This window comes from Alexandromys fortis, unplaced genomic scaffold, assembly GCF_014885135.2.
Source record: "Alexandromys fortis isolate MF-2015 unplaced genomic scaffold, M_Fortis_MF-2015_v1.1 scaffold_15, whole genome shotgun sequence".
NCBI lineage: Eukaryota > Metazoa > Chordata > Mammalia > Rodentia > Cricetidae > Alexandromys > Alexandromys fortis.
In genome coordinates, this window is record NW_026067911.1 from 4,240,243 (window position 1) to 4,255,733 (window position 15,491).

Sequence of the window (15,491 nt, forward strand, 5' to 3'; positions counted from 1 at the left end):
GGGGGGGGGGGGGGGACGGGGGGGGGGGGGGGGGGGGGAAAGGGGAGGCGGCGGTGGGGAAGAGACAGAAATCTTTAATAAATAAATTAATTAATTAAAAAAAATAAAGTTAAAAAAAGGATCTGAAAAAAAAAAACGACGAGTCTTAAACCTGCTAGACCAAGGACCAGGGTTCCTATGCTCTGACTTGGATCTCATATCCTTGGCTAAAGACCTAGGAGTCTTGCCCAAGTTATGATCTCATGGTTCTGGTTCTTATACTAAGAATGGCCCAGACACTTCAGCCAGGGTCACCAGACTGAGAAACTAACAATTCAGGGTTGCCCGGCTAAATTTAAATTTCACAGAAACAACCAATAAAGTGATTTTGTAATATCAAAACAAAAAATAAAATAAAATAAATAAAATAAAAAAGAAATGAAACTGTTGGCTAACAGACGTGAGGTGCACTGTGTGCCTATGCTGCTCCTGTTCTCCCTCCATCGCGGACTGAGGTACTTAGATGGAATTGTAATGGATGTTTGAAAATAAGCTCCCTTTTCTTTGTTCGCGTTGGCTTATTTTGGAATCTAACTGGTAGGATGCAGATCTGCCTATCTAATCTTCTTAGGACGAATTTGCCTTTGATGTGGCTCCTTCCTGGAGTAGAGCTGCCGCCTTCTCATTATGTCTTCCAGCGTACCGGTATGAGGGGAGACATTTTCATTTCCTGTGCTTGCTTGACTGAGGGGCACTGAGCTGCTTGATGCTCCTGCCTGATAATCACTCACAAACACCTGTGTGCTCTGAGTGTTCCTGTCTGTATCTTCAGGCATAAACCATTGGAAAACCACTTTGTCCTGGCCACGCAAGCACTATGTGTGTGCTCTCATCACTCGATTCCTTGGGAGATCTTTCCCCACAGAGGCATATATCAAACACTTGCTGTTATCAGTGGTTGAAATTTATACCAGTGTAATTGAAGTATTTGGTGAAATTCCTATGGTGTTATGACATTATTTTATATACAGATGTCCTTCAGGTTAAAATGTGAATTCTGACTACTCAGGTTATAAGGAGTCAGGTTCTAGAGAATGTGGAAACGGAGCTTCAAACAGTTGAACCTAGCTCTACCCTCTACTGTAAAACATGACTTTTCTGATACCGAGATTACATTCCAATATTTGAAAATAAGAAGAAAAGATATATTTTGAAGGTAAAGCATTTGAAGTGAAAAAGATGAACCAAGAGAAGTTGATTTGTAGAAAAAATGTCTAACCATAGGAAGGGAACAGTCTGCCGATTTTGTTTGTAGATCTTCAAAGGAATTCCTCCAGGCTGATCTCAGTTGCAGAAGAATTGATTAATCATGGTGAGTGATTTTATATTTTCTGCATTGAAATGGATGAATATGAAATATAAGCAGAGAAGACTGGATGTAAGAGGGAGAGTCCATTGCAATAGTTATAATTGAGACTCTAGGCGAGCTCCAGTTTCATGTATTGTAGGGCAAGTTGTAAGCAGAGATTGTTCATTCATTTCCTGGAAACCCAGACCTGAATAATAACATATAAATAATATTAATTATAACACTGTTCGGCTAATACCTTAGGCATATTTTTAGCTAACTCTTATGTCTTAAATTAATCCATAATTCTTGTCTGTGTTAGCCATGGGGTTCGGTACCTTTTATCAGTGCATTCTTATCTTGCTTCTTCTTGGTCTGGGTGACAACTGCAGACTGAGACGTTCTTCTTTCCAGGATTCTTTTTTTCTGGTTACTCTGCCTATACTTCCTGCCTGGCTACTGGCCAATCAGTGTTTTATTAAAACAATACAAGTAACAAACCTTTACAGGGTACAAGGCCATTGTCCCACAGTACTTTCCCTTTTTTTCTTTTCCAAACAAGAACTCTGAATCCAATCTCCTTTGTTTAGCTTTTTCCTGACCATTATCCATAACAATTTGTAACCAACACTCTATAAACAAAGGCACTAGATCTATAAGCCATTTTTTTTGGGTGGGGAATATGTGTGTAGTTTTCTAAGCTACTTTCTCCTGATTGTGGCACTAATAATCTTATGGGGACCTAAAAAAAATTAGGATCATGGTCAAGTCCTGACTGGAGTGTTCTGTGAGGCTGGATCATCTCAGCCAGCAGTCTTGAGGCTGTTCTAGATGTAGAACTCAGAGGAAACTCCAACAGAGGTCCTCTGAAATATTGGATAATGTGGGTCATCCATTCATATCACAGATTTTTCAGAGGGTCTTCCTTGATCAAACCTCATTTTCTTAACCCAGAATTAATCCAGAGCCTCTCATTTCCTGCAGAAACAAAAGCAAAACTTCTTCTTCAAAGTAACGTTTTTTGATTTAAAGTTTGAAGGCAAAACATTTTCAAAAAATATAGTTTTGGTTAAGCAAGCAGCATTTATAATCAAATGTCTTTTAGCAGCTATTGCGCCTTTCTCAGCCATCAATTTAAGGTCAACACAATAGCATACAGTATCCAGATTCTCTCCGTATTTTCCATCTTTGAATGGCTTTATTTTAAACCCCATTTCTTTCATTTTTACTTTTAATTTTTGGGTTTTTGAAACAGGATTTCTCTGTTTATCTTTGGCTGTCCTGGAATTCACAGAGCTCCTCCTGCCTCTATCTCCCAAGTGCTGGGATTAAAGGTATGTGCCTCCAAACCCAACTACTCTCTTTCCTTTTTTTTTAAGGGTTTATCTTTTTTCTTTTCTCTTCCAAGCCTTTAACCACACTGTAAACTGTTTAGAGGGTTTTTTTGGTCTGAATTTATCCTTACTGCATATCTCTCTGTATCTGACCACAGGAGTCTTTAATTTGCTAAGCAATATGGCTAGGATTGAAACTGTGACTTTGACAGCTGGATCAACCCCAATTCCTTAGCTTTCTGAAAGTCTAGCTTCATGGCAGAGGTACTGGCAGGAACCATGTTCATTGTCAAAACTCTAAAGAGTTTCAAGGTCCCTGCCACCACCAGGAAGCATGCTGTCGGCTATTCGTAAAGACTGTCAAGGTGTTTTGTGGCAGGGCCTCTTAAAAAAGCTGCAAGGTTTTTGCAGCTAAAGTTAAGCCGAGAAGCCTTTCTTGAATAAGACGCACTTGCCTCTAGCAAACAGAGCTCACCTGAGAAAATGTTGCTACCAAGAAGCCCTGCTTAACTCTGTTATTTTGTGTCTAGAATTACTTCCCAAGGTCTCTCAGGTTTTATGTGGATGTAGTTGCCCACATTGGTGCCATTTTTAGGCGGAGACTGCTCATTCGTTTCCTGGCTGCCCAGACCCGAAATATCACACCTAAGCTATATTAATTACAACACTTCTTGGTCTATTAACTTAGGTATCTTATGAACTAACTGATATATCTTAAATTAACCCATTTCTATTCATCTGTGTGAATAGAAATGTGGCTATGGACTACCGGTAAGGTTCTCTGGTGTTTGTCTCCTTCGGCAGCTACATTGCACTTCCCTGATTCTGCCTTCTTTTCTTCTTTATCTCTGCTTGGTATTCCTGCCTTGCTCTGTTCTGCGCTGTTATAGGCCCAAAACAGATTCATGTTAACCAATGATAATAAAACATATTCACAGCATACAGAGGGGAATCCCACATCAGAAAGTGTGTCAGGAATTTGCTCTGTCCCACAGGAGATGGGGAGCATTTTGGAAGGTGGCAGTTTGCTTTTGCCTCTTAATCAAATGTGAAAGATTGCATCATATCGAGGCACATATACTCAATGAAGCAGCTCTGTGACAGAAAAAACCGTATCATCTTCCTTGTTTTAAAGATAAGAAGTTGGAGCTGGGCGGGTGTGGCACACGTCTTTAATCCCAGCACTCGGGAGGCAGAGACAGGTGGATCTTTGTGGGTTTGAGGCCAGCCTGGTCTACAAGAGCTAGTTCCAGGACAGACACCAAAGCTACACAGAGAAACCCTGTCTCGAAAAATCAAACCAAAACAAAATGCAAAACAAAATAGAACAAAAAGAAAAGAATACCAAAGATGAGAAGTTGGAGGAAAAGAGCAATTGAATAAATTACTTAAGGCCAGTGTAAGGGAGACTAAGTTGAACCAAGTGATGAACTTGTGGTGCCAATGTGATTCTGCCTTCTTACCATGGTGCTGTGTGCCTTGTGGATGGGTGTGGTTTTGGCCCATGATGCTGCCTTTTGTTGCTGTTGTTTGTTTTGCTTTCTCTCTTCTCCTATATTTTGTTAGTGATCCCATATTTAACTGGGCAGCGCACATCCTTTTGTTTTTCTTGCTATTGAACTTTAGGGCCTCTCCTGGCTAACAGGAATACTTTATGGATTTAAGGAGATATTTTAGGATTTTATGACATTGTTCGTCATAGTCCCACTGATCAGAGATAGTTCTGTTGTTGAAAGGGCACTCACCAAAGATCCTGATGCTCTCTGTGACTCTTAGAGAAGTGAACCTCTTCTTTAGCTTTTCCCTCCCCTAAAGAAACAGCAGAAGGGTGATTGAGAAATCATCAGACAGTTAAGTTCCGATGGCGACAGCCCTCCATGTCTCTTGTAAGCTTCTGAGACATCTGCAGCTGTTCCTTCAAAGATGTGGAGAGATCGACAGTGCACAAAACAGGAAACAAAGACCCCGCAGCCTGCAGGCGGATTGTGGTTTCATTGTGTGTGTCAAAAATAAATGAATTCAAGAATAACCACTTGAAAAGGAATTCTCCCTTAATGTCTTTGGTACGAAAATGTGCTCCCACTGTACTGACTCTGGAGTGAGACTCAAAGAAGTAGATTACATTCCAGCTACCAGCTTTCCGCTGTTGGCAGCTCACAGTGCTGGCTGACCTCACAAGTGGAGCAGGGAAGTGGGTAGTTTGCATTTTCATCCTAATCAAAATGGAAGAGAGAGGCTGACTGAGATACCACAGTGGCAATGGGATTTCTGATGGCAGAAGTTTATAAATAGGTTTAAAAAAAAAAAAAGGAAAGAAAAGCCCAGTCCACTGCAAGCCTCAACAAGAGCCACTTAAATGCCCTGTTTACATTATTTCAGGCAATTTTTATTTCGAAGAAAGGGTCTAGGAAATGGTTTGGAGGTGTGAAAACTGATGTTTATAGAAGGTAAACTGTTTCTCTTTGAAGGCTTTTCAAGTGTGCATTCAGCAGCCATGTAAGTATGCAGAGTTATCACGAACTCCCAGGCCAGTTACAAGTCAAGACTGATGAGATGCTGGCTCATGGGCTCAACAATAGTTGTGCAATTGCATTTCTGCCACAGGAAAGCCTTTAGCATGGCCCGGAAAGCATCCTTGGGCATGCCCTGCACACTATGGTTACAAGGTGTCTGGAGACGTAGAAATCAAACCCTTTTCTATAAAATCTGCCTGACTTGTAAGGCTCTTGCGTCTTTTTCATTCCTCAAAGGGATAGCCAAACACACATTTAGAACATTTAGAACACTGGAGCAAAACAACTTGTGAATACAAGTATGGTAGAGTGTGGATAGAATAGGCGATAATGATAATAGCTTTCTCTCAGTGTGTATGTGTGTAGTGTATGTAGTATGTGTGTGTGTGTGTGCACGTGCATGCACACGTGAGCGTGTGAGGGTGTTCACTTGGAGGGTGGAAGATGACATTCCCTCAATACAGAGTCTCTCTGAACTTGGAGCTGGTGGCCAGTAAGCCTGCTCCTGTAAACCCACATTACAGGTTCCTGTAATTGCATTTTATTTGCACTAGTGTTGGGAATTGAACCCAGGCTCCTAGTACAGAAAGTATACTTACCTGCTATACAGGATAATTTTAAATCAACTTGACACAAGTTAGAGTCATCAGATAGAAGGGAAACTCAATTGAGAAAATGCCTCCGTAAGATTAGGCTGTAGAGCATTTTCTTAATTAGTGATTGATGGGGAGGGCCCATGTAGTGAGAATGGGGCCATCTTGGGCTGGTGGTCTGAGGTTCTATAAGAAAGCAGGCTAAATAAGCCAGTAAGTATCACTTCTCCATGGCCTCTGTATCAGCTCCTGCCTCCAGGTTCCTGCCATTCTTGAGTTCCTGTACTGACTTTCTTTGATGATGAACTGTGATATAGAAGTATAAGCCAAATGAACCCTTTCTTCTCTCAGTTGCTATGATCATGGTGTCTCCTCACAATAATAGTAATCTAAGTAGGACATCTGCTAAGCTATATCCCACGACAAATAGGTATCTTTTTATATGGATTCATTTGGAATATTAAGAAATCTGTTTAGAAAGCCTTTACTGATGCTTATAAGCTAAGGAAACTCCCTACCTTTTCCTCTAGCAGTTTCAGGGACTTGTGTTGAGGTGTTTGATCCATTTTGAGTTTAGCTTTGTGCATGATAAGATATAAGGGCCTAGCTTCATTTTCTGAATATTGAAATTCATATTTCCCACCACTGTTTGTTGAAGATACTTTCTTCTTCTATGCATACTTTTGGCATCTTTGTCAAAGATCAGGTAACTATAGCTATACGGAGTTATATTGGGCTTCTCTATTCTTTTCCACTGATATATGTGCCTGATTTTATTGCTGAGTCTCTGGATTATAACTTGAAACCATGGAGGTGATACCTCCTGCAGAATTAATTTTATTTGGTATTTCTTTGGCTATCCTTAGTCCCTCCTTTTGAAGTTTAGACAGAAGTACCCCATATTGCTGTTCACAAAACTCATGGGCTAATAGATAGAAATTTCTGTTTCGGACAGGGGTACCTCTCAGAAATACTCAAAACAATACAGTGGATTTGTATTGTCTTTCGTTTTCTATCATAAGAAGGTAGTAAGATCCAGTTGCTGAAGACACCATACATCTCACTTTAGTTGCTGAATACAGAGAAACCACGCTGAAACTGAACAAGAAATTCCTTGCTGGCTATCTCTCATAGTTCTAGAAGGTGCTATGTAGGCTGCTGAGGGAGGAAATACATCAGTTGTTTGTCTTCTCCAGTGCTGGGTCCTACATACTACAAGATGTGTCTACTGTGACAATAATGACAAGACTAATTATGGAGGTAATCAACTGTTTTCTTGTTGGATTTGAGCCCTGAACCACAGAAAGGAAGTCATGCTTGGGACTGGAAGCATGGTTAAAACCCATGGCTCAGAAAGCCACAAGCCCAAGTAGAGAAACTGTTGATGCTGTTTTCCCAAATGTTCATTCTGTCAAAGTGACTTCTAAATGGTTGTGTTGTATCCATAGATGGGTACTGCTCCTCAGCCTTTGTTAGAGATGCTTCCTACTGCAGTGGGCAAAGGCCAGTGCATTAGTGTTCAAAATACTGAGAATAAACTACTGTGAGCACTCAACTCTAGGTGCATAGCAAGGCTTGGGGACCATCTTGGTAGAGAGGTAAGAAATAATGTTAAGAGCCTAAAAATAGGGAGGGCACTGTGAAATGCTGTCATTTTGGCATTGTATGTCTATTACATGCAGTAACCAATAGCCACGATGGTTCCAGTGCAAGATCTGCACAAGAACAAGCCAGTCTCAATTTCTCACACAGAAGAAAGAAGGGCTCAATTTCCACCACTAGCTGAGGAGCTATGGGAAGTTGATGGCTGCTGGGGGAACAGCAGTCACTTTTCTTCTAGGAATGTGGCTATTTGTTAATCATTCATGACCTAGCAGATAACTTCATGTCCATACTTATCTGGGTAACACTACTTAGACTAAGTGGATAGAAAAACATAAAATAAGTTTAAAATTATATAAATAAAGCATGTAGTTGCAAAGGAGATGTGATGGGAGGACACAGAGTGGATAGGTCTTCCCACTGCATTTAGCCTAAAAGATAGTCCTGCACAAGCTAGCTCAGACGGCCATTTTCTAGGTAATGCTATCATCAATTTAACAAGTGAGATTGATCATCACACATGTATAGAGCATGATATCTAGGTTTTATGAAGCTCTGAAATTTAAAATACTCCATAGCACTATAGCATTTAATAACACAGAATTATGAAAAACATGATGAAGACATAAAATGAGAAAAACGTTTTAGACCAAATTCCTTGGTGAACATAAACAGAAAATTTGTCATGAAAATAAAATGTGATACCACATTTATAAAAGATAAGACAACAGATCAGATAGATTTTTCCCCTCATGGAAATAAAAAGATGACTCAACATATGCAAATCAATAGATGTAATACAACACATAAATAAGATCAAGGACTGATGGAGGTGGGTCTTGTGTCTTATCTGTTGCTTTCATTGGTTAATAATAAAGAAACTGCCTCGGCCCTCATAGGACAGAAAATTAGGTAGGTGGAGTAAACAGAAGAGAATGCTGGGAAAAAGAAGCTGAGTCAAGGAGTCGCCATGATTCTCCCGCTCCAGACAGACACAGGTTAAGATCCTCCCTGGTAAGCCAGCTCGTGGGCTACACAGAATATTAGAAATGGGTTAGAACAATATGTAAGAGCTAGCCAATAAGAAGCTGGAACTAGCCGGGCCAGGCAGTGTTTAATAGAATACAGTTTCCGTGTAATTATTTCGGGCATAAGCTAGCCATGCAGGTGGCTGGGTGCCTGGGACGCAGCCCTGCCGCCGCTCCTAATTCAACAAAGGACAAAAATTCTATTATCACCTTAATAACAATAGAAAACCTGTGATGAAATTTTACTTCTTTCATGAACATGTCCCAAAGAAACTAGAAGTAGAAGGATCATACTAGCCCATAATAGAGACCGTGTATAGGACTCTTAAGAAGAGATCATTGGACCATTTGCACAGTCTGGTTTATGCCTGGTGTTTAGGAGTCAGAGATCAGTTAGCTGTTCACAGCCTACTTTGTCACGTGTGAAAGGACAACCACAAGTTTCACTTTGTAAGGTCACAATGAGCTAACACGTTCAACAGGTATGCTTAAAGCACCTGCCTGCATGGCATGCATTGATGGGAACCACTCTTCCTGAGACTTGGAGAGAGCTTAAGGTCATACTTCATGCTGGGAAAATTGGGAAAATGTTGCTCTCAAATTCCAGAGAAAAGAATTTTAAGTGGTTCTAATTTTGGTTAATCCAGGCAGTGATAAAATGTTCTGCCCAGCCTTCTGTGTTTCTAAGTTCTGGGAAGTTGGAACAGAACCGTTAGTGCACAGTAGACTTCACAGTCTGAACTCTAAAACAATTCAGATGGAGGAAGGAATCTTTGGAATAAACGATCCGAATCACCCAGATCTGAACAAACCATGATGAATATGAGAAGCACACTATGATCACATGCAGGATTCAGAAGGTAGCAGATGATAATTGGCTTGAATGTTAACAGAGAATGGGACCCAGTGAAGACCCCAGGTAGAGAGCTTTCTCCTAGGTAGTCCTGTTTAGTGAGGATACACCTGATGTCTGCAGCTGCCCCCTCTGCGACACTGACCCTTCACTTCTGCATCTCTAACACTGCTGCGCTTCTTGTAGCTATGCTACTTCATCTCCACCCCCCGATGACGGGCACTTAAGATATCTTTTGTACTGTGTACCTTGTTTGTTGACTGTTTATCTTAATGGAATGGAAACTTCCTAAGAATGGAAATTTTTGTAAGTCTATTCATTGCTGATAGTTAGTACTTGGAACAGAACAGTGTATAGTAGGTATTTGGTAGCAATTTAATAAATGAAGGATGTTACAATTTGCACTCTTATTGTTTTTACATATTAGGGTATATATTCCAGTTAAGTTGATAGTTCTTCACCAACCATAGACCTAAGTATTCTAAGAGATCTACTTTTTTCTTTCTCTTCTCTTCTCTTCTCTTCTCTTCTCTTCTCTTCTCTTCTCTTCTCTTCTCTTCTCTTCTCTTCTCTTCTCTCTCTCTCTCTCTCTCTCTCTCTCTCTCTCCCTTTCTTTCTTTCTTTCTTTCTTTCTTTCTTTCTTTCTTTCTTTCTTTCTTTCTTTTTTTTAATTTGTATGTACTGGAGTTGAATCCAGGGCCTTGTGCATACCAAGCGAATCCTCTGTTGCTGAACTATCTCCTTAAGTCTTGGGTGTCACCACAAATGGCCAGATGGTTCTGAAGCTTACTCTGTTATCCCTGAGTTTCTGACCTCATGACTCAGACTCTGATGTAACTGGGATTATTTGGTTTGAACTACAAGGTCCAAACTAACCGAAGGTCTATATTTGAATCTATAAATTTCTTCTTGGAATTGCTAAAAATAAATATATTAACTGGCAGAATAAATCCTGTTATTCATGCTTATGATTTGCATGTCTGGTGGAGAAAGGCCAGATAAAAACCCTGTGAGGTTTAGCGTTTATTAACAATTTGACAGGTTCTTACATCATCTAAGGACAAGATTACAGCACACCTCTGAGGGGTTATTCAGTTTCTGGGCATACTTGTGAGGGATTATGTTAATTTGGTTAACTGAGGTAAGCAGAGCCACCCAGGAAGGGATTGGCACTATTCACTGAGGTGAGATCCTAGACCATATGAAAAGGAGAGTGTGCTAGATTCATGGTGTGATGTGTACAGCTTCTTCAGGCTTGAACTGTGAACCAAGTTGCTTCTGTTGGGGTATTTTATTATGGCAATTAGGAAAAAGGCATTGTTCATTATTCTCATCTAGGCTGATAATATGCTAACAATGAATACACACTGACAAGCTGTATTTGTGTCCTGCGAGGAAGTGTGGCCAATAGCTCATGAACTTGTAATATCCCCCTGAAATAGGTAACAGAATGTTTGTTGTACATAACGGTTACACTAGAGTGGTCCAAGAAGGGTGACATCCTATTGCTTATATTCTATATAGTCAACAAGACTTAACACTTCTGTGAGTAAAAGAGTGGGAATCACCCTTGTGGGACTCCAGATCAAATGTATGTCGACTGTCATTTCTCTCTCAGTCACGTGTGTGTGTGTGTGTGTGTGTGTGTGTGATAAATCTTTGTATTGTACTGTTTTAGCATTAAGTTCGAAGGATCCAGCCGTGATAAACTCAATAGAGGCCTGAGTCTCAGTAGTTTACCCTGGTTCCAAGAAAGACCACAAACTGAGACTACCCAGGCACCACTCAGGAACAGACCATACAAAGGAAATTCCTAACATTCCAACCATTGTACAAAGGATGACCTGCCAGCACACACATTTTGCTTTCCACCAGGATACCCCTAGACAAATGCCAGCCAATCAGGGATCCTGAACCTTAGAAATCCCTCAACCCCACTTTTGCTGCTACAAGAACCCAACCCCAACTGAACTCGGGGCTCTCCAATCATTCCTATACGTTGGACACATGGAGAGACAGAGTTTGCAAACTTTGTAAGAATACTCATTGCTCTTTCATACAGGACTCAGTCTCCTAGTTGGTTTTGGGGGTACTCCGTGATCTGGGCATAACAGAGTTAGTGACAATTTATATGGAAAAACAAAATAGTCATTAGTCTCATGTGGTCAAATGTGTCCTTTCATGGACTTTTTTCTCCCCTGTGTAACAATGTTGCACATTGATTGAAATGGCTTTGATTATAGTATGTTTTGGACTACAATTTAATAGTGATACAAAATTGAAATACTTGAGCTGTGAGAGATCTTAGTGTGAGATAGGACACCTGTGTATGTATGTAGACACATGTTCATGGTTAGCCTAAGTTCTACAGAAGCATTTGAATGTTGTTTTGGTAGGTACACTGCCGTATTTGTCAGGTTGGCTCTTCTACGTTGTGATCTTTGTCTTGTTCATTGACCTGGAGGTTAATTTTTCAGGAGTTCTGAGATGTAACATGAGCATTTGCAGTTGAAACCTGAAACTACGCCTTCCTACTGATTCTAATATTTCTTTATTAGCTTCAGTGACCAGACCCCAAGAAGCAAAGCAGAGGCCTCCATTCAGCTTCCTGATGCTCCAAGGGCTTTTCTCTGTGTGAACAGTATGTGTGGTGGTTTTAGTCATAGTATTTTTTAGCTCAGAGTTTTCTTTATTCTAAGAAGGCTAGTGAAGCTAATTACATTGTCTAGAAAAGGAGAAAGAAACCCACAATAACCACTAAAATTTCTGCTCATGTAGGTGTGATTGAACTCCTAGCAGATGCAGCCAAGTTTAGTTATCAGTTTGTAGTGCTGGGGCCTAGGAAGCACTTGCTGAGGAATGGATAATGCCAGGGGCCTTCAGAGCCCTGGCATTAGAGATAAAAACCTGCCATTCCCTGGACAGCTGGCTGAATGTGTATTAAAATGAACAAAGATTTCTTGGGTGGTGCACACTGCAGTGTGGTTTGTCTCCTTGGGTTCTGTTCCTTCTAATGTAAAATGGTAGCCATTCTTATGCAAGTAAAGGTAGGTGAGAGGGAAAGGTGGAGGGTGGAGGACTTTAGCAGAAATACATCCTTAGTTAGCTAAACAATTCACTTCCTGTTTGGCTCATTCACAGGGAGGAATGTGAAAAGGACACTGTAGGTTCCAGGTACCTTAGAGCTGCCATCATTGTATCAATTTGCTTCTGGGTACAGTTGTTGACAATGCCTTCTAAGGGCAGTGGCGGGCACTGGTGGCAGAAGCAGATACCTTCCGCATTATCTAGGTGGGTAGTCTCTGTAGCTCCATTACATAATTCATACCCTGAATCCTTCCCCTCTTTCCCTCCCTCCCTCCCTCCCTCCCTGGCTTCTTCCCTACTTCTCTCTTCCTCCCCCTCTCTCTTCCTTCCTTCCTTCCTTCCTTCCTTCCTTCCTTCCTTCCTTCCTTCCTTCCTTCCTTCCTTCCCTCTTTTCCTCAGTTGCTTCCTCCCTCCTTTCTTCCCTCTTTCTCTCTTTCTTCCTTTCTCCCTTTCTCCTTCCTCCTTCCCTCTTTCCCTCCCTCTCTCCCTCAATCACTTCTTCCTTTCTGTATTCCCTCCTTCTCTCTCCCCTGCTTCTGTCTCTCTCCCTCTAACACTTCCCTACCTTCCCCTGCTCCCATCCCCTCCACCTACTCTGCCTCTGTGTTTAGGGAGCATTCTTTCCACTGATGGACATACATAGGATCTATGTCCTCCACACACTGCAGGGTTGTAACACTGCTTCCTAGCTGTGAAGAATCAAATAGCTTCCAGATATTGCTACAAGTTCCCCTGGGGAAGAGTGTACTAGGATGCATGCCCATAAATCTCCCCTGCTGTGCAAGGAACTTTGGGAAGGTCTAACAAGCTTCCCATTGTATCCAGTTCTGAGTTGAAAAAGATGGTTCTTGGGCTTAGCGTTCCCAAGAGAATGGGATGCTTTCTGGAAATACTGATGTCTTAGACTTGAAGTAGGCATGTTCACACACAGAATGTCCTGCCCCTGTCAGACCTCCCTGTGTTCGTTCTGTTTGCTTTAATAAGTAATATCCTTGGGAAACGTGCAGTCGCTCAACATAAATGCTGGAGTTGGCACTGCCTCTCTGCACAGCCGTGCTTCATCTCTAGGAAGCAGCCCTTTAGCTACATAAGATATGAACCAGCGGGATGCAGTAAGAAACGAATGAATCTTTAATGAATAGTTTTTAATAGAAGCCGAATTGTTTTAGTAATGGGGAAGATAACACGGTATTAGTGCCGGCAATTAATTAAGGAATTCTTGTCAAGATAATTGCTAATCATTTTCTTAATTTCTTTGTGTGATTCAATAAATACATTTTGAGGTGTTTTTTTTTAACGTGATGGCATTAGCTGCCTGAATCTTAGATCTCATTCTGTGTAGCACAGAGTTACCAGACTAAAGATCAGCATTGTAGAAAGAAGTCTGCCCTGTACAATTATCACATAAAAAAAAATGAAAGTATAGCTGAAATAAAATAAGGCTGAAAAATTAAAGAATGATTCAAATGGGAAGAACCTTTGCAAAGGCCAGTTAGTTGGTTTAGATTTGGGCTATATTACTGTCCTAGTCTTAGAAGTCTCCACCAGAGAACCCAGGAATACAGATGTGTTTTACAGTCTGAATTGCAGAAGACAGAACAAGGACTTCTCCTCCCCTATTCGATCTGTTCCCTCCCTTTCTCACCTATATGACTTTGATCTTGCTGACTTTTTCTGTTTTTTGCATATCTATGTATACATATACATGCATACATACATACATGTGAAACTCCAGCCTTCTATGTATATGTTTCCCATAAAACATTTTAGGAATTAATTGATCAGTGATATGAAGTATTTTATGAACCTAAGGGAGAAGCTCTACACATGTAACACAGGATTTCCTCATTTCCCTTCCTGTTCTCTGCTAGGAGTTTGGCTGCTCCTATTGGCTCTCATCAATCCATTTAGCTATTGGGGCTGATTAAACTGTTACATTTTCTGTCCCAGCTTGCATTAAAGGAACAGTATTGGGTTTCATTTTGTTGAGAAATTTAAACCCTCCCTTGTCTGACACATTTTGAATTCACCTCTTAAATGTATTCCTACACGGCCTAGTCACAGTAGCAAAGTAGAAAAGCACCAACATTATTCCTTGGTCACCTTGAATAAAAATGATGCCATTCATTTTTAACCAGTTTGGTATATTTGAACCCAAACACCATCAGTTCTGATGGACCTCAGTAATGGGAACGGGGTCTGGGTGAAAACTTATTTCTAACACTTTCTCTTCTTTGTAAATCTAATTGCTTTTGGCTCGCCAAGTGTTCATGGACAATTGCTTTTCTTGCTGTTACAAATATGTTCCAAGTGGAGCTTTTGTATTGAGCGTTGCTGATCTGAGTCTGTTTGCTTCCCAGTCATCTCGGACTGCTTTCAAGCTTAGGAAAGCGGAGAGTTTGAAAAGACAATATTCATCAGTTGTAGTCTGGTCACTACCTTTGCGCTCTCTACGCGTAATTGCCAAGCAGTCCTGTTAATATCCACATAGTGCCCTGTGCAGAGAAATACCCTCCGAGCAGAGCAGAACGGATGCAGGGAGAAACAGGAACTCGAAAGGGTCTGTCATTTTCAACCCCAATTTAATGTGATCCCACGCAGATTTGCTCTTCCCAATTTCTGGAGAAATTTCCTATATCAGACATGCAGACTCATGGGCCAGAGGTTACAGGAAATGTCAGTTTACATTAAAAAGGAACCTACCTCAAATCTGGCTTTGTGTTTGCTCTTTGCATTGATAATAAGGTCTTCCCAGCCCCAATTCTGCTTTTTAGTCCCGGGAGACACATATTTTAATTTTTTTTTATTGTCTGCGGTGGAGTTTTAGCATATTCATGGACAGTCCCTCCCATATGTTGCTTGATCCATTTAACTGAGGATTGCAGAAGGGCTTGAATCTGTGTATGTGTGTGTGCGTACAGGTGTGCGTGTGTGTGTTCTAGTAGGTGAGGACTGAGTGGATTTCACTTAAAGCGGCACATCTGCCACGTCCACAGCAGTGACTGCCGTGTAGTGACAAAATGCCTCTGCGCTGGCTTTTGCCTGCTGAAGGATTGGGGTTAGAGCTTCTTGGAGCGAAGCCCCAGGTGGTCCCCCTGGCAATCAGCAGTCCAGAGAGGACCTGATGCCCTAGGCAAATCTCGTATCTGGAGAT

General features: G+C 41.1%; 1 protein-coding gene across 1 annotated transcript in view; it reads left to right on the top strand.

The window, feature by feature from the left end:
* LOC126499314 (EGF-like and EMI domain-containing protein 1) overlaps window positions 1–15,491 on the top strand; it is a 629,335-nt gene that overhangs the window by 86,453 nt on the left and 527,391 nt on the right. The gene's annotated exons all lie outside the window — the stretch shown is intronic.